The sequence below is a fragment of the Lissotriton helveticus genome, chromosome 8, assembly GCF_964261635.1.
Source record: "Lissotriton helveticus chromosome 8, aLisHel1.1, whole genome shotgun sequence".
NCBI classification, from domain to species: Eukaryota; Metazoa; Chordata; class Amphibia; order Caudata; family Salamandridae; genus Lissotriton; species Lissotriton helveticus.
Genome location: NC_136069.1, coordinates 753,602,427 through 753,626,373, shown reverse-complemented (window position 1 = coordinate 753,626,373; position 23,947 = coordinate 753,602,427). Strand labels below are relative to the sequence as shown.

At 42.4% G+C, this 23,947-nt stretch overlaps 1 protein-coding gene across 6 annotated transcripts in view; it reads left to right on the top strand.

Moving 5' to 3' along the window:
- Nucleotides 1-23,947, top strand: part of SHROOM2 (shroom family member 2) — a 904,672-nt gene that overhangs the window by 700,909 nt on the left and 179,816 nt on the right. For 2 of the 6 annotated variants that reach the window (XM_078657594.1, XM_078657593.1), the window contains exon 1: nt 171-303. The exons of the other annotated variants lie outside the window; for them this stretch is intronic. The gene's annotated coding sequence lies outside the window, so the exon portion shown is untranslated. Of the gene's footprint in view, nt 1-170; nt 304-23,947 lie in introns of those variants that run through there. 6 annotated transcript variants of the gene reach the window in all.

Sequence of the window (23,947 nt, the reverse complement as noted above, 5' to 3'; positions counted from 1 at the left end):
TTTTCTTTGCAGCAGCTTTTGTTTTCGGAGTTGAGGTAATGAATTGCAAGCTGGCAGGCAGCGCCTTTTAGAAATGTTTGCTTTCTGGGCAGAGTCCTGCAGCGGTGTTGAACTTCAGCATAGTCTGACAGCCTGCTGTATTGTTTGTATTTTCCCATACTGCCTGCGTCAACTTTTTTCCACACACGAATTTCCAACAGTTTTGTTCTCTCTGAGTAGTGCGCCTTGTTACTTCCTTCAGACAGCAAGCAGAGTTTTAAAGGAATGATTCAAGGAGCCCGTCAGTTGTTGACACAACGAAAGGTGAGGGAACTGTTTGCTTGCAGTTACGGACCTTCGTTTGGGGTTTTTATTGGTATTGTTTTGCCTAATGGGATTGGTGTTTGCGAGAAAATTGACTGCCCACAGCTGCGCTTGTAAGACGCGTCTGGCAAAGCGTGTCACGAGGGCTGCGTGGGGCTGATACAGATGCTCGCGCCCTATCAACATTGGGGACTGTATATTGACCGTCGTGCTGAAAGGCGGAGCAGCAGTAGTAGGTTTCCGTTCTGGACTTAAATTCTTCCGAGCTCTGGGAGAAACCCCGAATGGAATCTAGGTATCCTGCTGGTTGCAGCGTTTGCGCGATGGCAAAAGAGGAAGTGTGCTAAGTTTTTTTTTTTTTTTTTTTTTTTTTTTTTTTTATAATGTAAAGAACATTGGTAGGAAAGTTTGTAGAACTCCCGAAGTCTAGCAACTCGGAACACATACTTTGATTATGTCGTTTTTAGAACAGTCTGCCAAACAAGTGCTGAAGCACTGTAGCATTTCGTGCCAGAAATAATTGATAGTTAGTGTTACCAATGTGCTTTTTAAAAATACAAAGTCAACTTTGAAATCCAGTAGGGAAACGGTTGAGGGGCAAAGTGAGCAAGAGAGTTAGAAAGCCTCGCACCTACGCCCAGCTGATCATAGAGGTGGGCGAGCCCCTGGAAGCTCACGCCAGATGCCGGGCTCTAGTTCAGCTGTAGGTCCTCTAGAACTCTAGCCCAAAACGAGCTGACATTTCATTTGACTTCTGCCTGCTACCTACAGTGTACCCTTAGGCGCCTAGCATTAAACACAAAACATAAGCATTCAATATGATGGAGAGACAAAAAGATCCCCATGTAGTGGACGAAATGTAGTCTGAAACCAGAAATCCTTGCTCAATCCCAGCTTCCCGGGTTAATCAACATGTGTGATCCTAGGCAGATATTTTAGTTGAACAAGCTTTTTTTTCTTCATTATCACATGAAGAGAACCTTCATCTGCATGATTTCAAGATGTCAAAGTACAAAAACCTCATGTTTGATTTACGAGACTATAATTTTGCTCCATCTATAATAAGAATGAAAGCCATATGCAGAGGGTACACATGACAACTGATTCACCTCTGTGTTCATTAATGGTAATGTTGTCAGGGCGAGTGGGGAGGAATGTTTCTAGGTTTTTGTTTAGACATTCACTTAAAAAAAGCCTTTTCATTTAGTGTTGTATATAATCTGACGTACAAGGTGAAGTACTTCCCTATGTTAAAGAAATACACTCTTTGAACATTTTTCATGCTGTTGCATGAGTTACGTCAAATATTCTTATGTCTCATCTCATGCACAGGCTCTTAGAGCCGAGCCAGATCCTTGGCTAGCCCAGGCTCGGTTCCCCCTGCTAACTTATTGGGTCATCCACCTCTAGCTGACCATGGCCAGGAACGAGTTAAACAAGCACTAGCAAATCCAGTAGGTCACTCTCTTAACGTTAGCTAAACTTTTGGCTTTGCTTGTGCTTGTTGCTGATGCTGTTGAGCATCATCAAAAAGAAAAAAAGAAAGGTTGCTGTCAATACTAAACACCTATGGCAATAACAGGGGAAAAAACAAATGGAAGTGGCCTGCCTTGTATTAGAGTGCATGTTTCACCACACATCCGTCATAGTGCTTTGGTGACTTTTTTCTACTTACTGTGGCCAACCCCATTGTGTATATGCACCACGCTTCACCATTTTTAAATTGTAAAGTCCCCAAAAACGCAGTCTGAAGAAAGGAGAGGCCTGCATTCAAATTGCAGTATCGAGGCCCTTCTAAAAATAAAGAGAAGTAACACAAAAGAGGATCAGATAAAAAAAAAAAGAGATCAGCAAGTGCAGTGGCAATAGAGATACGGTTGGAGTTGATAGAAGCAATTGACCACCACTGATCAGTGTTGTGAAGCAACAGTAAACATGGGGAGTTGATGGGACCTATGGAATTTCAGGAGGAAATAAAGCCGAGCAGGATGTGGAGTGGTAGGGTAATCCAAGGACGAGATGGGAGGGGAAGGAGGAGAATCCTGCAGAGTGTAGTGGATGTGAGGGTAAAGTAGCCTGCATGGGAGGAAGCAATACGTGCTATGTTCTGGGGCGGAACCAACACAGTAAGAGGATGGAAAGCCTCAAACAAAGAAGGCTGCAAATTATATTGATAATAAACCCATCTAATGATGAGCAGTGGGCTGACTCACATCCCACTGTAAGTTGTGGGATTTACAGTCTACTCAGGATGGATAGATATCATAGCCTAAATGATAAGATAGATAGCTAGATAGATAGATAGATAGATAGATAGATAGATAGATAGATAGATAGATAGATAGCCTAAATAACAGCTGTTCTTTTCACATTTCCTGCCTTTTTACTGTAGATGCAGGCTGGGGCTTCCAGTCCATAAATGAAGTACAAAACCTTTCGTTACAAAAAGAACACCTCAATTAGTTGTTTTACTGTCCTCTTCATTATAGGAAAAAGGAATATTTTCGTTTAACTAAAATTGTATATATGTTATGGTTACTTACAGTGGCTTTTAACCAACCTTCTTCATGAACAAACACGAAACCCTCTTGGTCTGAATGTGGCCATTCAAGACTACTGTTGTGAGGAGCATGGACTGTAATGCGTTTTCTGACCATGCCAGCATGCAGACTTTCGCTAACAGTTATATGACACCGCTTCGCAGTCTTATATTTTCTGAACATTTGCTTGGAATCAGTTAGGACGAATTCTCTGCATTTCTTTGAAACTTTGTCCTATTCTTTGTTTTACGAGTGAAATACTGCAACTATCGAGCAAAGTGGGAGGTGTGAGGCCCCTATGAAGTGATAGGTTGAAATACCCTGATCCGAGCCATGGCTGAAGAGGTTCGATTCAGGCTGTCGAATTTTAATGCATTTAAGTGCTAACCAAGCAGGACTTGATATTTTATTTTATTTACAGTAACTTATTGGACAGTAGTGATACATTTCACACTAGTATTTATAGCGTCAGCTTGGCTCGACTTTATCAGTTTTGTAGTCTCTTAAGCACCGGAATTGATTGTTTTTGTTCGTGCTTACTTTGTTTTTCTTTTTTGTCGGATTACACTTTGCCTGATAAACACATTCATATTGTGCTTGACATGCATGTTCTTATGCATATAATACAGTGATAAGGTGGATATATAATAAATGCCTAGCCTGTAGTAATTCATTTGTCCTGTAGGTGCATATTTTCACTGGTCATAGTGTTTTGTCGGCGCAGTGTGTGACAGCAAAACAAATTCAGGTTTTCCCAGTGGTGAATATTCGCCCTATTGCTTCTCGTCCCTTTGTATCCATAGTCTATATAGCACACTACTGAATAACTGGAGAAGAGTTTACGTACCGAGACTTCTCCAGAGAAAGTGCTATGTTTTCATTCACTGTCGAGGTAATACCTCATAAATGCAATCGACACACCAGCCCGGCAAAGTGTGACATATGAACCATTGCAGCAACACGTTGGCACCTTTATCTAGTTTACTTTTATCGCCCATGTTAATTTTTATGCAGTGTAAACCTAATTTAGGCATCTTTGTATCCTCCTTCTTATCAGTAGGCACATATGGAAACTATAAGGCAGTGCCTTGGAACTTGTGAGTAGTGGCACTCATTCTTTTTTATAATTATCAATTTATTTAGCAAAAATACTATGCAACAATAGTACGACAAAAATTCATAGCTGTTTAACACAAAAGCTTCATAACTACCCAGAATTTTTCGAACTCGGCTAATGTTATGTACATGCATGCTCACATCTGCCCTAATTCGTTTGAGTCAACAGTACACCCGACATCATACTTTTAATTCTGTTTTTGGGTACATGTTGGATGTACAATATTAATACAGAATGGCGAAAGCCTTATTTGACTGAATCGTGGTGTAGCAACCGCATCTGCTAAGAGAAGCAGCCAGATTATAGAGAGTTCAGGAAATTTGGTAGTTGGATGCTCCTGAGTCCGAACTAAAAATCAAATGAGAATATACTCGATGACCTAAATATGTACAGACTGTAGAAATGATGGGCATGGAGGACATGCTGAAGATTTTCAAAGTTTTAAAGGAAATACACAATTGTAATAAGAATCACTGTTAGGACAATGGCTGGTGACCGAACTTGTAATTTACATATTTTTTTCTTTAGTGTTGTGATACACAAGCACTAGAAAGCCAACAATTATTAAGATAAGATATTTGTTGATATTTGATTAATTAAAATGATCACAACACATAAATTACCCCCCACCCCACACAGTGGTTTCCTTGTTTGCTTGATTCATTTGCTTCTGTCTCTCTCCCCTGTCATCTATTCATGATTCCCCATAGTTAAAAATGACTATTAAAAACTAATTTTGTGAGCTACTCAATTTCTATACGGATTGACCCCATCCAACTGGATCCCTTCGTATCATTGCCATTGTCCCATTTTGGGCAATCGTTGTGCTGGACCCATATTGACCACAGTTCTGCTAATAGCCAGAAAGGCCAAAAGTGCTCCAAGCTCATACAAAGAGTCTGTCCTTCTGGGCATGACATGATCTACATAGTTTAATCCAATTTGGATCCACCATTGTGCCTAACCCATATTATTATTTTTTTGTGAGTTTTATATAGCGTGAACTAGACATGATAAATCGGGTATCAGAGCGCTTTACATGAGCATCAGTTTCGTTACAGATGGACACATTCATTTTTTTGTTAGGCACTCGGAGATTTTAACCCCTTCCACGCTAATGACAAAGCCAGCTCGTCATGGGTGTTACCTGCGCTGCGCGCATGACGAGCTGGCTTTGTCATGTAAAGTGTGATTTATGAGTATTCAGCGCACAGCGGGAAAACCCGCTAGCGCTGTAGTGGTTAAGTGATTTGTTCAGAATCACAGGATGTTGAGCGTTGTTGCCGAGACTCGAACCCGGTTCCCCAGCTTCGCGGGCGACCGCTCTAGCTGTAAGGCTGCATCCTCTCCCCAGCCCTATCCGTCTCCTGCTTCTTACAAAAAGTTTATACACAAGGCTTGGGCCTATATTGCACTCTGCCCCACTGGTTAGGAAATAGCTCCATGAGACGTAGGATGTAGCTTCCCTATTTGATGATGACCCAATTGGTGTCCTACTGGCTCCCTATTCCATTATTCACATCTGAGGTTGAAACCACCTCCGTTCCAAACCCACATTGCTCACTATCGCACTGGTTATTCCATTCAAAAGTGCTTCATGCTCAAAATATCTCTGGGCCAGCTATGCGAAATTCAATTTTCGCATTTCCTAAATAGCGAATCCTAAGAATTTGCTATTTAGGAAATGAAAAATGGAAGGTACAAAAATAGAGATATCCTAATAGCGATTCCTACATAGAAGGAATTGCTATTAGGAAATCCCTATTTAAGAAATACCAAACCATTTATTCCTATGGGCCTTTGAATAGTGAAGCATTTCATAATTTGCAATTTCCTACTAGGAAATCTCCAATTTGGAAATATGCGACTATCGGTCTAAGGCCTTCCCTTGAGGTACCCTAAAAAAAAATGGTGCACATGTAAAGCGCAAACATACCCTAAGGGCATGTGTGCGCTTTATAGGACTTGAAAAAATGCTTTTTGGAGTGTTTTTTTTCTAATTGCACATGGTTACCATTGACATGGAGTCCGAGGTAATTGCATTTCCTAAATGCCTATTTAGGAAATGCTTTGTACATGTGCTTAGGAAATCACAAATAGGAAATACCTATTTGCGATTCCCAAACAACCTTTGTACATATGGAAAGGCCATTTAGCATTTCTTAACGGCCCAAAGAGCGATTTAGTCTGTTAAGAAATGCTAAATGCATTCGTACATCTGGCCCTATGCCTCTAGCTTTAGCATATTGTACATAAGATTCAACGCAGCTTTTACGCGCCTTTGAAGCCGCTCACTGCTGCTTTCCCTGACTGTTCAGAATGACCCAAAGTACATAGTGCCAAGGTGCCTTGATATTCCTGTGTCTCAATGGTTTCCCATCTGAATAGCTGCCAAAGTTTCAGATTGCGATGTGTGACATTTTCATAATTTCAGTACAATTATGAGTGGCATTTCAACAATTATGAGTGACACATTATCGTGAGCAGAATCAAACAATGAAGACAAGGGAAACATAAATATCTGAAATTACACCCATTCGAGCAACAAGAAACTCTAAGAAGATCTTAAAAATGCTGCCAAACACCAGATATGGAAGGGCAGTAACCGGAGACAGATTGCGCTGATGGACTGCCTTCGTCTTGCCTCTTCTCCTGCACTCTTGTGAGCAAAATCAAGCAACGCAGTCCATGGAAAAAGAAACATATCAGAAATTACACTCATTTGAACAATGAGAAACTCTAGAACTTTAACCCCTCCGATGCGCCCGCGATTTTGCGGAAGTGCGGCACTTCCGCAAAACGGGTGGGGCCGCGTCGGCCATTGGCCGACGGCAGCACCAGCGAGGTAGCGTTGCCAATGGCCGACGGCAGCATGGAATGGTTAAACTGGTGCAAAGCACCTGATCTTTGCATCATACATTTTAACCCTCTGTGCTTGAGTCAAAACTGCTACTAGACACAACTCTGATCTCTCTACAGCAGGAACATTAATCATCAGTTAACTTTGATGATTTTATTGTTGCGTGAAAACTGCTGCAGTAACTTTAAACTACTTGCTATAGTTCACAAAGGCTCAGTGCGCAAAGGTGGTCAAGCTTGATAAGGGGCATGGCCAACCATCATAGCCATGTGGACGTGATCCACAGATGCTCCGCATCCAACTCTGCAGGGCCACTACCTATCAATCTGCTAGCCCGATCATTCCACAGCCACGTTGAGTTCCTGGCAGGAGAACACCTATAGGTGACATCGGCACGCTTGCTACAGAGCTATTACAAGCGTGACATCAGGTTTTTCCCTGGGGCCTCGCCAGCGTGACGGCATCATGGCGGCCCCCGAGACACACCGACGGCTGTGGAGACAAAAGGGGTGACTCTAGAGGCCCCAACTACAAGGGATGCCCACCTGTGACCCGCAGACACTCAGGAGGTGATCCAATGGCACCCTAAGGAACCACAGATTCTCAACGGCAGTCTTCCAACCAGACCGACGCCAGACCTTAAAATTGTGGACAGCCTGAAACTGCTCCCACCCACATCAGCAGCACTCGTGTGAGCACTCTTCAGAAGGCATGAGGAGATGAGAAGTGGCTCTTAATAGACTTACTCTGTGCCCCTAGGTGCCTGTAGAATGCATTCCCCGCAAGCATATGGGCCCATCGCACCCTTGCACTACTCGCCCCCCCCCGAGCTGAGCCCTCCGCAGTCTACTGACATCCAGCTGCTTCCACTTGAGGACCTAGATGCTGCATTCTCACCCAGGGGAGGCCACAAAATGTTCAGATTAAGGACAGACAGCCACATCTGATACAAGTGCCTAGCAGCTTGGGGGGGAGGCAGACCCTGTTTGTTTACTTGAGAAGTGAATCTTTTCCGCTTCTCCCTGGATTTTTTACATCACTGGGAGCACCATACCACAAGCAGAGACAACCCCCCCCCCATCGTGGCATAATGACACTTTGCGAGCTTGTGGTCACCGCAAAACGGGCCTGAATGTTCCTTTTGACTGTCAGGATCCCACCTCTTCTCCATCGGTGCCTGCGGCCCACTTCGATGGAGTGATGGTGGGCCTGTTAGGCATGCCACTTATTTGCTTCCTGCCTACCCTGCCCTCATAGTCTGAATTCTGCCAACTGTCATTGTGACTGTTGCCCTACATTCCCTCTCTTCATGGATGGGCCTCCCAGTGGGATTTTTTTGGGTCCACCAGTTTGCATCCCCCCTGCTCAGTGGCCCTTAGCTTAACGCTACCTGCAGCCTATATGCCACCAAAGAGGACACAGTCAAATAGGGTGTCAAGTTACTTCTCCCCTGCAGCATCTAAAGGTTTGAGCAAAGCTCCACACTCTGGTGAAACCATGACTTTGACGAAAGATGAACTATTGTCCTCTCTTCAAGAAGGAACTTAGGGAGGAACTGAGGGCAGATTTAACCTCCTCTTTGGAGAATCTCGGGGTGGACATAAACACTAGACTTTCCTCACTGCATGTCAATATAGACTTGGTAGGAGCACACACATTCAACTTTGAATCGAATTTCCAAGACATGTACCAGACAGTGTCCCCACTGATGACCGAGATGGAACAAATTCGTACACAGTTCCAAATGGCCCCCCTTAAGTTCGCAGACCTGGAAAATCGCTCCAGGTGGGACAACACTAGACGCCTGGAGATCGCTTCACCCAGTGACATGATACTACACGTTCTTCTCGCATTCCCACCATACTTATTCTAGCTGCGATCATATACTTGTTAGCTAAGCTTCACAGCTGCTACCATTCACCCCATCACCATCTCAGATCATGCAACAGTTGAGATCACTCTATCCTGACAAGCCCAGAAACCCTCCTTCCGCAGATGGTTCTTCCTCAACCCTAAGGCGCAATCAACTCTTTAGATATGAAATCCGTAAGTCCATCAGCGAATTCTCTAAAACGAATGACCCACAAGACACAAGCCATTCTATGACCTGGGACGCCTTTAAGGCGGTAATATGAGGGAAGTGTATCTCGCTAATGACTACTCTAATCCATCCGAAAACCAGGGAGAGGCTGGAATTAGGGATGGAGCGCCTTCAGACTGAACAGCCACATAAAGACAAACCCACTCTGACTCTCCAGCGAATAGTGACCACTCAACGATGGATTTTGGCCCAGATCCTTGTACTGGGGTGAATGTATGACATTGTTCTACATTCTGTCCATCAACTGTGTTTTTTGTAATTTTCGCCCCGAGTGGGCTGGGTATGCTCAGACGTGAGTCCCAGGCTCTCCACACCACTGGAGTCAAGCTATCCAGGCTGATGAAGGCTGATAGCCAGAAACCGGTCCTTGGATGCTTGATTCCGGTCTGGGAAAGACATGGCTTGGTAGTTCGGACTGGACTGTTCCCATGAGGCACAGGGTCAGAGCTGATTTGCATATAGCCAGTGTCTAACCCAGGGTGGTGTGGAGTGCAAAAAAACGATGGATTTAGGCCCAGATCCTTGTACTGGGGTGAATGTATGACATTGTTCTACATTCTGTCCATCAACTGTGTTTTTTGTAATTTTCACCCCGAGTGGGCTGGGTATGCTCAGACGTGAGTCCCAGGCTCTCCACACCACTGGATTCAAGCTATCCAGGCTGATGAAGGCTGATAGCCAGAAACCGGTCCTTGGATGCTTGATTCCGGTCTGGGAAAAACATGGCTTGGTAGTTCGGACTGGACTGTTCCCATGAGGCACAGGGTCAGAGCTGATTTGCATATAGCCAGTGTCTAACCCAGGGTGGTGTGGAGTGCAAAAAAACGATGGATTTAGGCCCAGATCCTTGTACTGGGGTGAATGTATGACATTGTTCTACATTCTGTCCATCAACTGTGTTTTTTGTAATTTTCACCCCGAGTGGGCTGGGTATGCTCAGACGTGAGTCCCAGGCTCTCCACACCACTGGAGTCAAGCTATCCAGGCTGATGAAGGCTGATAGCCAGAAACCGGTCCTTGGATGCTTGATTCCGGTCTGGGAAAGACATGGCTTGGTAGTTCGGACTGGACTGTTCCCATGAGGCACAGGGTCAGAGCTGATTTGCACATAGCCAGTGTCTAACCCAGGGTGGTGTGGAGTGCAAAAAAACGATGGATTTAGGCCCAGATCTTTGTACTGGGGTGAATGTATGACATTGTTCTACATTCTGTCCATCAACTGTGTTTTTTGTAACACTCAACGAGGGAAGCATAACGCTATATACCAGTGGGGCGGAATTTACCTTATTGCTTCTCAAGCGTACTACATGTGAAAGGGGTAACAAGGTGGGCGCTCAGTTAGCCTGGCAGCTTCAGGCCAAACAGGAAAAGGAATTCAGGTAATGGATGGAAAACTGGTTCAAACAGAAATGGAAAGGCCGGATTGTTATGATCCTTTTACAAAACCCTTTACACTTCCGTCACCACATGCACCCCTAAATAATTACAGTATCTAGGGGATGTAACGCTGCCTAAAGTTACACCCACACACCATGAACTTCTAGGAGAACCCTATAGCGATGAAAAGATCCACATAGTAATAAATGCCCGCAAACTGCACAAATCCCCAGAACCTGAAGGGTTTACTGCTCAATCCTACAATACTTTTACTTCCGATCTAATCCCGCATTTGACCACCTTGTTCAACTATATAGCCGAAATGCAAGCAGTGACCCCTTTGATGGGAGAAGCCCTGATAGCTGTCATTCCTAAACCGGGTTAAGATCCCAGCCAGTGTTGTGAAATGTGTACGGCACTCGGATGTTAAATGGAAATAAGTTGAAAGGTAATATCTTGGAAAGCTCTGTGTATGACCGCTCAGTTTATGGTGTGAAAAATGTAATATATAACGTTTGAAAAACAAAAAAGATCCCAGCCAGTGTGCTTTCTTCCGAAAGATTGCACTGCTAAACCTTGATGCAAAATTGTACGTTAAAAAACTTGCTAATGGGCTGGAAGATATAATTCCGGATTTGTTCCAGCCAGATCAATCTGGCTTCTTTAAAGGGAGGCAGATGGCAGACCCATGATCATTTAAGTAGGATGATCCAATGTTCTAGAATGTTGTAGTGTATATTGGCATAAAGTGCAGTGGTTTAGAGCACAGTGGTGAAGAGCACAGTGGCGTACGGTAGAGTGGTGCAGGTTAGAGTGTAGTGATGCAGAGTGGAGTAGAGTGTCATGGAGTACAGTGGTTTAGAGTAGATTGTTTTAGAGTAGAGCAAAGCGGCGTAGAGTGGAGTGGTGCAGGGTAGAGTACAGTGGCATAGAATAGTGGCGTAGAGTGGTGCAGAGTAGAGTGCGGTGGTGTGGAGTAGATTAATGTGTAGAGTGCAGTGGTGGGGAGTGGTGCAGAGCAGCCTACCTTGAAGTGGTGTAGAGTGCAATGGGCGAAGAGTGCACTGGTATATAATAGAGTGGGGAAGAGTGCACTGGCATAGAGTAGAGTGGTCCAGAATATAGTGCAGTGACTTAAAGTTGAGTGGGGAAGAGTTCAGTGGCAGAGTGTGCAGAGGCTGTGTTCAGTGGTGCATACTAGAATACAGGGGCTTAGAATACCTTTCCATAGCTTACCTTGGCGTAGAGTGTAATACTGTAGAGTGGTGCAGAGTAGAGTGTTGTAGAGTACAGTCATGTAGAGTGGTGCAGAGTAAAGTGACAGAGAGTGCAATGGTATAGAGTAGAATGGCATTTAGTGTTGCTGAGCAGAGTATAGGGGCGAACAGTTCAGTGGTGCAGAGTAGATTGGTGTAGAGTGCAGTAGCATAGATTGTATTGGTATTGAGTAAAGTGGTGTAGAGTGCATTAGTGTTGAGTGGCTTAGAGTGCAGCGGCGTAGACTAATGTGGAGTGTCAGAGAGTTAAATGGCACAAGTGCAGTGGCATAGAGTAGATTGCTTCAGACGAGCGAGAGTGACATAGTGTGCAGTAGCGTCGAGTAGATTAGAGAGGCTTAGAGTAGATTGGTGTAGAGTGGAGCGATGCAGAGTAGAGTGGTGTACAGTGCATTAGCATAGAGTAGAGTGCAGTGGTGCAGAGAAAAGTTGCGTAGAGTTCAGTGTTGATAAGTGCAATGTTGCAGAGTAAAGAGCTTTAGAAATCCGTGGCTTAGAGTACAGTAGTACAAAGTAGAATAGAGTGGTGTAGAGTGCAGTGACATAGAGTACAATGGCTTAGAGTGCTGTAGCATGAAGTGTTGAGACTAATGTATAGTAGCGTAGAGTACAGTAGTGCAGAGTAGATTTGCACAGACTTCAGTGGCTGAGAGTGCAGTGCTACAGAGTAGAGTGGTGTTGAGTGCATTGGTTTTGAATAAACTGGTGTAGAGTTCATTGGCATAGAGTGAACTGGCTTAGAATAGAGTGGTGCAGAGAAGAGTGTAGGTTTGAGTTTCGTGTTTCAGAGTATACTGTCGAGAGCATTGGTGTGGGGTGCAGTGGCATAGAGTGGTGCAAAGGAGAGTGCTGTAGACAGCAGTTGCGTAGAGTACAGTGGTGCAGACTAGAACCGAGTGATGTAGCGTATAGTGTCTTAGAGTACAATGGCTTGGAGTGCAGTGGCGTAAAGTGTTGCAGAGCAGAGTATAGTGGCGTAGAGTGCAATTGTGCAGAGTATATTGGCGAAGAGTGCATCGGTTTTGCTTAAAGTGGTGTAGAGTGCATTGGCGCAGAGTAAACTGTTTCAGGGTAGAGTGGAGTGGTCCACGGTAGAGTAGAGTGGCATAGAGTGCACTGTTGTAGAATAGACAGATATAGAGTAGAGTGCATTGGGGTATTGTATAGTGGCATAGAGTGCAGTGTTGCAAAGCAGAGTGGCATAGAGTGAGGTGGCGTAGAGTGCATGGATGCATTGTAGAGTGAAGTTGCATAGTATGGAGCCGTGCAGAGTAAACTGCAGTGGTGTGGAGTGGTGCAGAGTAGAGTTATGTGGAGTAAAGTGAAATATGCCTTGTGTGGTAGCACACTTCTATTACAGACAACACATCTTCAATGGAAATGATCATTACGTTTGCCAAGACATACAGTGTTACTGATAAAAGTATACAGCGCACAACCAATATTGTGTGGCAATGTTATCACCTAGTGTATTTATTTGCTTTGATTGTAATAAAATATTTGTTTCCACTACATTTCAGAATTACCAGAAAATGTGCTGCATTTGTGCTATTCTAATTCCGATATATTTTGAAATACCAACAGTTTAATTACTGACTTTTACATTTTCTTGTGTGCTAGAAAAAAAAATAACATTGTACAGCATTCCTCAAGCACATTCCCAGTAGACTGCATGATTGTCACATAAATCCTCTTACTTTGAAGTCAGAGATAGAAAACTAAACACCAAATTCTGACATTTGACCTCTGTATTTAAATGCACAGTAAATATGACAAGATTATAACAAGGTTTGAAGGCCTGTTTACAGAAATCAAGCACGGGTGGAAGAATACAAGAAATAAGGTTTGGGCAGCGGAATGGACAAACTCTAGCTGGACAGCTTAAAACAAATAGTACACAGGCAAATTTGAGTTACAAATCACAAAGCAAATGATAAGCAAGGGAAGCCTATATTCCCAGGGAATCTTTGGGAATATCCCCAAGGTGTCCTTAGCAAACCAGACAGCTGGTTGGTTCTGACCTACAAATAGTCAGGAGCACTGCAATCGGGTTAAATCAAAACCACAAAATGAGAGCTGCCGCGGTTTTATTATGTTATCAAGCATTTACATATACACATCATTGAGAGCCGAAATGTGTGAGTAAAAATGTTAAAGTTATAAACCCACACATACTTGAAGTATGAACTCTTCAATAGGACGGGCGTTGTTTAGGATATCTGTCTGTTACTCAAATAAATTGCATTTAGCAGAACGCACTGTGCCGATATAAGGCCTCTTTCTTTGTACTCTGAAAAGCCCCCCCCCCCCCTTTCCCAAATTGAGTGTTGCATTCATCAGACGCCTCAGTGCAAAAGTCAGTGTTTCGCCGGTATCTACACTGCTGTATCCTAGCACGGTAACCTCCACCCCCCCCCCCCCCTTCCAAAGACTACACCCATAGTTATGTTTGCTTCTGTCTTTACAACACGAAATTTCACGCAGTTACATAAACATGTTCTCTTGTTTCCTTCACACCGGGTTGTCTCATATTGAATGGGTTTGATCAAGCAGATTCAAGACCAAAAGCTGTGAGTTGTACTGTATCTAAACTAGTTCTGTGAAAGAAAAGTAAAGGAAATCGATAACACACAGTGTTGTTCTGTGCCACTTTAAGTAACGCATAGAATACTACATTTGAAGAACGGACTCTGATGGTCCCAAAAGCTGCTACACCGTAACGACTTTATAATTGTTTTTGTTTGTCCCATATAACGTTTCACAGCATACAACGTGTCTAAGGTGTCTAACTCTCTTCACCACTGTGTAAACCAAGGCTTAAAAGATGTCTCCAAAAATAATGGTTGTGTTTTTACCTAAAGGAAACTAGGAATTAAATAAAGACACCTTAAACACTATCGTATTTTTTTGCAGTTAAAGACTAGCTCCAAAGGTAGCAGTTAGTGAAAATGAGCATCAGCGTTGGAAAGGAACTTTGTAAGTGTATTGTATTACAGTTATTTAGCACATGCTGTAGTTTCAACATTTAGTTGAATTATACTGATGGAATATGGAGGTACGCTGCAGTTAAACTGTAATGAAATAAATACTTCCCACCTTCACCCGCTGAATTTAGGAGCATGTATCTACATATAACACAGAGGAAGTTCACATTATTTACCAAAAATTTCCATTCTGCTAGTGGTAAAACAAGACATTGCAGTGCACAACACGAATTTACTAAGCAATAAACTTAGAGATGCGGTTAAGCAAGGCTACATTAAAAATGTTTGCGTGTATTTATAATGAGGCAGAGAAATGTAATTGATACCTTTCCACTGCACGTTTCCTTGTGAAAGCTTGGGAGTTAGCTCCCCTGTTTTCTGAAAAACAGGTATCTTAAGTCTTAGTTTTTTCATGAGGTATGATAAATGGATCCTTTTCTATGAATTCCTAGGGGGCTATTGAGAAGGTGTGACCTTTTTTGGGAGCATGAAATTAGAAGTGAGTCTGGAGAAAATTTTAGACTCCGAAGGGAGTGCCTATATTTCCGTACTGCAGCCTACCAGAGGCTACTGAAGAAGCAGCAACATTTGAACGCTAGCATTTGATGGAATATCTTCATACTCTCAGTTGCCAGATTACCTATAAAATAACAACAAACCAAGCATTTGTTGTAAACCTCTTGAAAACCAAATGTTTTAGGTGTACAGTAGCAGTACCTGTGTTCCCTCGATTTAGACACTTTAAATGCTGAGTATCCATTCTAGATCTACTCAGCCCCCTGTTTTTACCCCTTCACGGCCACGGTGTTGCCGTTTTGCTGTGTTGGGTTGGAATATATATACAAGCTAGTGGTAGGATTAAAGACGGGATTACCATCGTCCCAATATGACTGGAGGAGGCACTGCGATATTTGCAGCAGTGCTCTGAAAGTGAATGACTCTTGAAAATAGAATCAGAGGCACAGACCACGGGAAGCATCTCTCATGGACTGATATAATGAGATAAAACCAAAACATTTTAAGCAACCATAAAGTTCTGTACAGACACTTTACCTGGCAAATGCTTCAAGGATTGCCTCGGTTTGACATTTCCTACTCAGTCCTAAGAACATGAAAAACAAGCTCAATCCAACATAGACAGAGCACAGCACAAATAGGTACAGAACATATATAACGAAAGAAAAGGGTGGCTTTCACTTTGTGACGTTCCGGAAATTTTGTTTTCTCTCCTTGGGGACCTACACATGGTACTTTACGGATACCAGTCCATAATCTGGGAGCGATATCAGCAATCTGGACCAATAATATCCAGACTTCGTGTTGTTTTTCTATCTATTGAACGTATGCGACTCTCAATTGAAATCTGCTTAACTTTTTGGAGCCTTGAAAAAGTCACGAATGGCGAGGAAACACGTGTCGGCTGTGGCTGAATCAGTGTTATTTACACTGAGATGAAGAACTCTTACTGGACCAATAATTGATGCATGTTTTCTATTAAATAATTGGACTGACTCTGGATAGTCAGCTAAATACCTATTTGTGCTGCGCTCTGTCTATGTTGGATTGTGTATGTGTATATATATACATATATATATATATATATATATATATATATATATATATATATATATATATATATATATATATATATATATATATATATATATATATATATATATATATATATATATATATATATATATATATATATATATATATATATATATATATATATATATATATATATATATATATATATAGAGGCTTCTGTATATATTGTGTAGTTCTGTGGGTGGCACGGTACAGGGACATGGACCACGCTTAGAAAGGTCCTTTTTTCTATTTACTGAACATGCAAACATAAAGGAGGTGCTGGCTACCTTGTATAACCACTGCCACCATTTGTCTGTTGTTATGAAAAACAAACTATTGCAATGCAATAGCTCTTGCATTACTGTAAGTTTGAGCTATTGGCATTGCAAATAATAATGCAACACCAATAGCTCAAACTTTCAGCAATGTGAGAGCTATTGAATTGCAAAGCAATCGCAGCACTCACGATTTACCTTTAAACATCTTAAGCTAAAGCGGCACCCACGCCTTAGCTTAAGATGTGAAAGCTAAATTGCGTGTGCTGCGATTGTAACAAAAGTAAACAAATAGAGCAAAGAAAGGCGTACAGGCGTATATTCATTTACTTGAGAAGCAATTGCGGCCCCGCGCTATAGCTTAAGATGCTTAAAGCTAAATCACAGGTGCCGTGATTGTAACAAATGTAAATAAAACAGAAAAAAAATGCGGCCACCCTTATTCCAGCCGAGGCGTGCCGCGTTGGGTACATAAAAAAAATGAAAAAAAGTAATGTGCCCGTGTTCGGCGCCGCAAATAAAAGAAATGCAAAAACAATTGATGGACAGAATGCAGAACAATGTCATACATTCACCCCAGTACAGAGATCTGGGCCTAAATCCCTCGTTTTTTTGCACTCCACACCACCCCAGTTCAGACATGGCCATATGCAAATCAGCCTTGACCCTGTGCCTCATGGGAACAGTCCAGCCCGAACTGCCAAGCCATGTCTTCCCTGGACCGGAATCAAGCATCCTAGGACCGGTTTCTGGCTATCAGCTGTCTTCAGCCAGGATAGATTGACTCTAGTGGTGTGGAGAGCACGGGACTCACGTCTGAGCATACCCGTCCCACTCGGGGTGACAAATGCAAAAACAACAATTGATGGACAGAATGCAGAACAATGTCATACATTCATCCCAGTACAGAGATCTGGGCCCAAATCCATTGTTTTTGTGCACTCCACACCACCCCAGTTCAGACATGGCCATATGCAAATCAGCCTTGACCCTGTGCCTCATAGGAACAGTCCAGCCCAAACTGCCAAGGTATGTCTTCCCTGGACCGGAATCAAGCATCCTAGGACCGGTTTCTGGCTATCAGCCGTCTTCAGCCAGGATAGATTGACTCCAGTGGTGTGGAGAGCACGGGACTCACGTCTGAGCATACCCGTCTCACTCGGGGTTAATTCCGCAAATAAAAGAAAGGCGCATCCACCATTATTCTAGCTGATGCGTGCTGTGCTGGATACCTAAAAAAAAAAAAAATACATGTGCTACAAGGCTGTAATTAAAACTCACTGAGTAACAACACATGTAACAGGAGGTGTCCTCATGGGAGGTTACAAGAAGAGAAGAGGCAGTACTAAGGAGGGACTACTAAGCCTATTGACCAAAGAAAAGCCACCATTTACAAAGGAAAGTGACAATAGCTAATTAAAAAGATCGACGGAAAGTGGGTGGAGCTTCATGCCCATATGCTTAATACATTAACAACCACAGGGGCAGCCCAACCAATCTGAACCAGGGGGCAGTCCGTGTATAATCCTAACGACGGTTCAAGATGCAGTTTGCTTAAGAATACACTATCTACACATAAATGCAGATCACACACAGATCAAATAAAATACCAATTTATCAAAGAAAGAGAAATAATATACACCAGGAAAAGTGAGAGAAAACCATATGCAGAAAGACAGTTTCTTGAAAAATTATCCCAAATGTATTAAATATTATAAAACAATTAAAACAATAACGCTGAAGGCAAAATTGCTGGTCCACTGGGTGTGTGAATAGGAGTTAATACATTTACACTCGGGTCTCTTTGGACGCTTCATTCTTTGACACAAACTTTTTCCTTCTATTTTCTTGTTTACCTTGAGCAGGTCTTTTCCTTCGAGGGAGTCTACATTTAACAAACTCTGTCCCATATGCATTTTAATTTGCAGAACTGTTTGTGACACTCTATTTAAACCTTAGTCCTGATAATGACCGTGTAAATCTACAGTGGTCGAAACGCCGTCGACGCTTATGTGGCCAAAATTTAGCGGAGGACACATTATTTCTGTATGTGTTGTTCCTTTATTGTAACGTATATTTTTTTGTTTGCCACCTGTCTGGTTTGTGATGTGTATTGTTTGTATACCAGCAATTTTGCCGTGAGCGTTATTATTTTAATTGTTTTATAATATTTAATACATTTGTGATAATTTTTCAAGAAACTGCCTTTCTGCATATGGTTTTCTGTCACTATTCCTGGTGTATATCTCTTTCTCTTTCTTTAATAAATTGGTATATTATTTGATCTGTGTGTGATCTGCATTTATGTGTAGATAGTGTATTCTTTAGCAAACTGCTTCTTGAACCTTTGTTAGGATTATACATATTTTTAATACAGCATGTCTCAAAGAGACAGCTCAACCGCTGCCTAGGTGAGACTTAAGAACAAGCACAACCGAGAAGTTAAAATGAATGGTGATTCTAGTGGAGATGTACGACAACCATGGCCCTGAATGAGTGTGATGGGGCAGGTCTCTTGATGGCAGAAGAGGAATCACTCCTGGGGACTGAACCCTGCTGTTTGGAGCCCCCACTTTCCTGAGAAATCTGTAAGAAGTGCACCCTCACAACAGAAACAAGAATGTTAGGTTGATGCCGCAAATTGTGAAAGCGATGAGTTTGACTGTTTCTTTTGACCATCTTACTCCGCTTTATAACTGGACATAAGGAGGAGTGAAATAGGGTCCCAATCAGTGTCTAGCAGTTTGAGAGACTGGCGAAGTGCTCTCCAATTGAGAGAGATGTTGTGACAAAGGAAACCTTGGCGGCATTTCCAGTCCGAGCTGCATGATAGAGCTTTGCTAACCGAGATGCCTGCAACCTTGCTTGTCTTGAAAGGACTGCAGGATGAAGCGTGTAGAACCTTTGCAGTGGTTGTTGGTTGTGGTGCCCATACATTCTTGTAGCATAACTGCATTGTCAGTTTCTGCGTTCCTCTGTGCGGCAATGGCTTTAAAAGACAGCATTCAGAAACCACTGCAAGTCAAACATTACTATTTTGCCACAATGGTCTCATATGGGACTGACTCTCCAGATAAAAGACCCGTGGCAGTGGAAGCTGATGATATGGGTCTTTCCCAAGGCAAAGCTCATCAAGCATAAGTTATTATTGATTTACAGAAATCTACTAAGAGAACCAAAATTAAACTTTTGTTCGTGGAGGAGGAGCTAGAACAAATCAGAAGATGATTGACTAAGAATTATATGGAGGTAAGCCATTTAGAATGTCGACCATCCATGTATATTTCAGCTGTGTGGGCTTGGATGCAGAGTCAGGCTGTGGAGCCTTAAAGATTGTGTTGTTTCTTCAATCTCCCAACTTGAGGACAAATTAGACCTTTTAGAGAATGTAGAAACGACCTCATGTGATTGGGTCGTGGGTTCAAGTTTCTATCCATAGGTGATGGGAGACTAGCAATCCAAGATTTTTTTAACACTGGACTTCCGTTGGAAACGATTGCCAGTTTCTGTGTTCGAGGAAATCAGGTTATTTCCAAAAGTACCTGGAAGCCATGACTCAGGTTTACTTGCTACTTGGGCACTGGATGCTCCCCAACAATGAAAGGTTGCTGTTCATTGAGGCAATGAAAGTGAAACTCTAACTAAGAAGGATCAAAAGTTCAGGTTTACGCGATACACCACTAAACTGAAGAGGCAGGAGCTTCCAACCATAAAGAAATACTCGTAAGCCAGCAGTCTTGAAACTTCATTGGAGTTTCCAGCATGGCTGAGTTTGAAAGGAGAGATGAGTGTGTGTCTTCACACATCCTACTCCTACCTATGAGTCTCTTGAGTGGCATAAGAAATCCTTAGGTTGAATTCAAAGCTGGAGCCGTCATGACATTATCACTGGAATTCTTAATCTTTTTTTTAGTAGAGTGTACGTCCTATCTAAGGAGCTATGTATTTTGTCTCTTCCACGTATCTCTCACTTCCCTCATTAGGACTAGGGTGGAATACCCTTGCCAGTGAGTTATTTTATACTTTAAAAATCGGGGTTCAGATGCAACTATTATTTTGAAATCCGTTTTTCATGTGATGTTCAGTCTCAGTACGGTTGTAATGTGGTTGCTGGTGTTTGGAACGTGATCCATGGTGCCTTGATGTTGCTTATCTTTCCATATAAATGATTGATGATTCCAGAACACCTGTCCTGAGCCTATCTACCATAAACGTAGCCCAGTTACCAGGCTTCTCTTTCTTAGCAAAACAATTGAAAACATGTTTCCATTCAACGGCATTAACATATCGAAGAACAGGGCCCCCTGAGACTTAACCAGTTGAGTCTTAGACTGCAATGTAGAACTTAGAGAAACTCTTAAGGGGATAGATGATGCAATGCTGGTAGTGTATGTATACAAGTCCTCTTACCCTTTCAGCAGCATTTTCCAAGTGGGCTAATGAGCTGAAGATGGACTCACTAGGTTGTATTCTAGTACTTTGTGACATTATTATTCATCAGCATACCAATGGTATTCACTCTGTCCAAAAAGGTCTGCCCTCTCTGTAAGACATCAGCTCACTGAAAATCTTCCTCTGCGTTTATTAATTAGATGCCCTCCTTACATATCGAACTTACTCCCATACTGTTTGTAAAATCATTTTTCCCTCTATTTACAAAATGTATTATGTATTGTTGTTTTTTATGTATCTTTTATGGCTCAATTGTGCCGAAATAAAGATTATAAATGAAATATCGAACTTACTCCTGAAAAACAGACATTCTGTTTCTTTAGTCTGGGAACCCTGTAGCAATGAGGGCCGAAATACATGCAGATCCTTACTTATACGCTATGTTTTAATGCACTGGCAAACAATGTAACCACACTGGCCAGGCCCCACAAAGTAACTCCCCATTGAACATCCAAAACTCAGTAATCCCTGAACCCTCCTCACAATAGGTATGACATAGTAAACATTCCTAATTCACATCACTAAGAACCCCCTTTTATCCGCTCTCGGAATTCTTACAAACGTCACACTCCTCCACCCATTTTTTTTCCACAAATGTAACAGCAAGCGGCTTTGAAAATGTCAGTTTTATTCTCTTAAAAGTCATAGATTGACCCAAGTGACCTTCATTTGCCAAATGAATCCATTTGGACCAGATCCCAACAGTTAGTACAAACGTATTGCCCCTCATCACAACCTTATCTCCACATAATGACAACTTGTTAAACACCTTAAAAAACAGTCTTACTACTGTCAGGAAACGCACTTGCACGTCTCACACCTCCTTTGATAAGAATTACCACTGTTATTAAAGTATCATATTCCTCCATTGCCAACATCCAATCCTCTTTGGAAACAATGGCCACCAATTCTTATGTGGCATCTTTAACACTTGTTACCACTTCTTTGGTTTCCAACTCACACCCGTCAGCCGCATTGTCTGGTAAATGAGATAAACATTCAACAACCCTGTTTTTCAATACAGGAACATATTTCCCACTACAGTCATACTCTTGTACATTTGCAGCCATCCTTGCCAAATGTCCAAAACAGTTATTTATTTGCACCTGATGGTCCACCTTGAGTAATGGTTTGTGATCCATTCTTACTAGCACTCTACTCCCCCAAATAAATGTTTGGAAGTACTTTATCGCCAAAGCTGCAAGCAGTGCGTCCCGCTCAATGATAAAATAGTGTCTCTCCGCACCAGTCAATGAGCAGGATGCAAATGTCACAGTCTTCTCTGAGCTTCCATGCATCTGAGACAGTCTTACTGCTCCAATGCCAACTGTACTGGCATCAACCATAAGCATAGTTTTTAAACCCATTTAAAATTGTTGTTATTGACAATATTATTCTTTAGTTCAAGGAATGCTAATTGATGCACCATAGCCGACCTTTACCCCCGCATGCTGCTGCCTGATTGAGCGCTCTGTTGATATGCTGCTCTTGCTCTTGTGCTACTCCTGTGAAGCAGGGCGTGCTAGCACACTGGACTACCAAGTTTTTTAACATCGCGTGTGAGTGGCCGCTTGAGTGCCAGGACAATACAAATCAAAATGGGAAACAGTAATAATCCCCAATCTGTGTGGTCGGTACCGGAATTGAGGCTTTCAGAGGCTGAGCAACATACCAGCAGGATTCTCGGATGTGAATGAGGCCGAGTTCTCATTCACTGTGAGGCGGCAGCAAACCTTGTCAGTTGTCACTAAGACTTGACTACTGGGCTACCTGGCCAACTCATCGCCAAATAAATGCAGCAATGAGGGTCTGCTTTCACGCAAATCTTGTGTGTAAGATAATTTAATGAAGCAGCAAAGCTTGTGACCACACTGCCGGGCCCCACAAAGTAATTCCACTAGAACATTCAAAAGTCAATAAACCGAGATCTCTCCTCACAATAGACATGACATAGTAGACATCCCTAATACACATCACTAACAACCCAACGTTTAAAATAGCCTTACTACGCACGCTCTTATTTTCACACTCTGGGCATGTTGCATATTGCTGTTGTCTCATTTGTATCCCCTGGTTTTATTCTCGATTACACTCTTAGGTTCTGTACGCACACCTCTAAATTAACCAATTTAGCATCTAACGCACTTCAACTTCTATAAAAGCTCAAACAATTAACACCTGCCTAGGACTTGAGACTCTGACCCCTGTCTCTCGACCTTTCACAACTAAATGTTGTAAGCACACTGCTCTTAGCCTTCGCTAATCGTCCATATCTTAATCAACAGCCATTTTGAAGTCTACGAATCTCATGGTCTTGGTTAGCTTATAACACCTGCATTACCTTCAAAACTGCATACCTCACATTAAAGCTTGTAGCTCAATCCTACCCAATTGCTGCCTGTCCGTAAAAAGTGCACCATCTCGGGTTTGTTGCATACAACAAGATGGAAGGCCCAACTTATTCTGTGTATTCCCTGAGTAAACAATCAATGGCTTTGGCTGACAGCACCTTTGCTTCGTCAGTGCTAGATTTGGCTTGTCAAGGATTTTGCAAAACTTTATTGTTGAGGAAACTGCCAGACCCTCATCATTTAAAGAAATTAATTGCTTAAAACAGCATCATTTTTATAGTCTCAAAAAGTACACATTGCCATACTAGTCTCTGGTCATGAAGGGAACTACTTTCTTGTTTGAATGTGCTCTTCAGGAAGGGGCAGACTGCTACCACACACAATGAAGTTAGCAGTGGCTGAAGTGGGCAGGCCCGTTGCCCCATGCTGCATGCTGTAGCCTGCGAAAAAATGGTGACAGGCTCAATACCAGACGAATGGATGAAGAAAGTCTGCCTGAAATACTGTATATGTAAGTCTTTTATAAACATAATTTTGGTAAAATCAAAATGTCTTGGCTAACTCCAGACCTGAAAATATAAAGAGTGAACAGACTTTACCCACTTTCATCTTTGCTTTTCGGAAGGTGCTCAAACTTCATCTTGTCCAGATTCACCTAACCTCTTTGTGGCAGGCTTTTTCCTCTCACCTGCTTTACATACGTTTGAGATTTCTGCT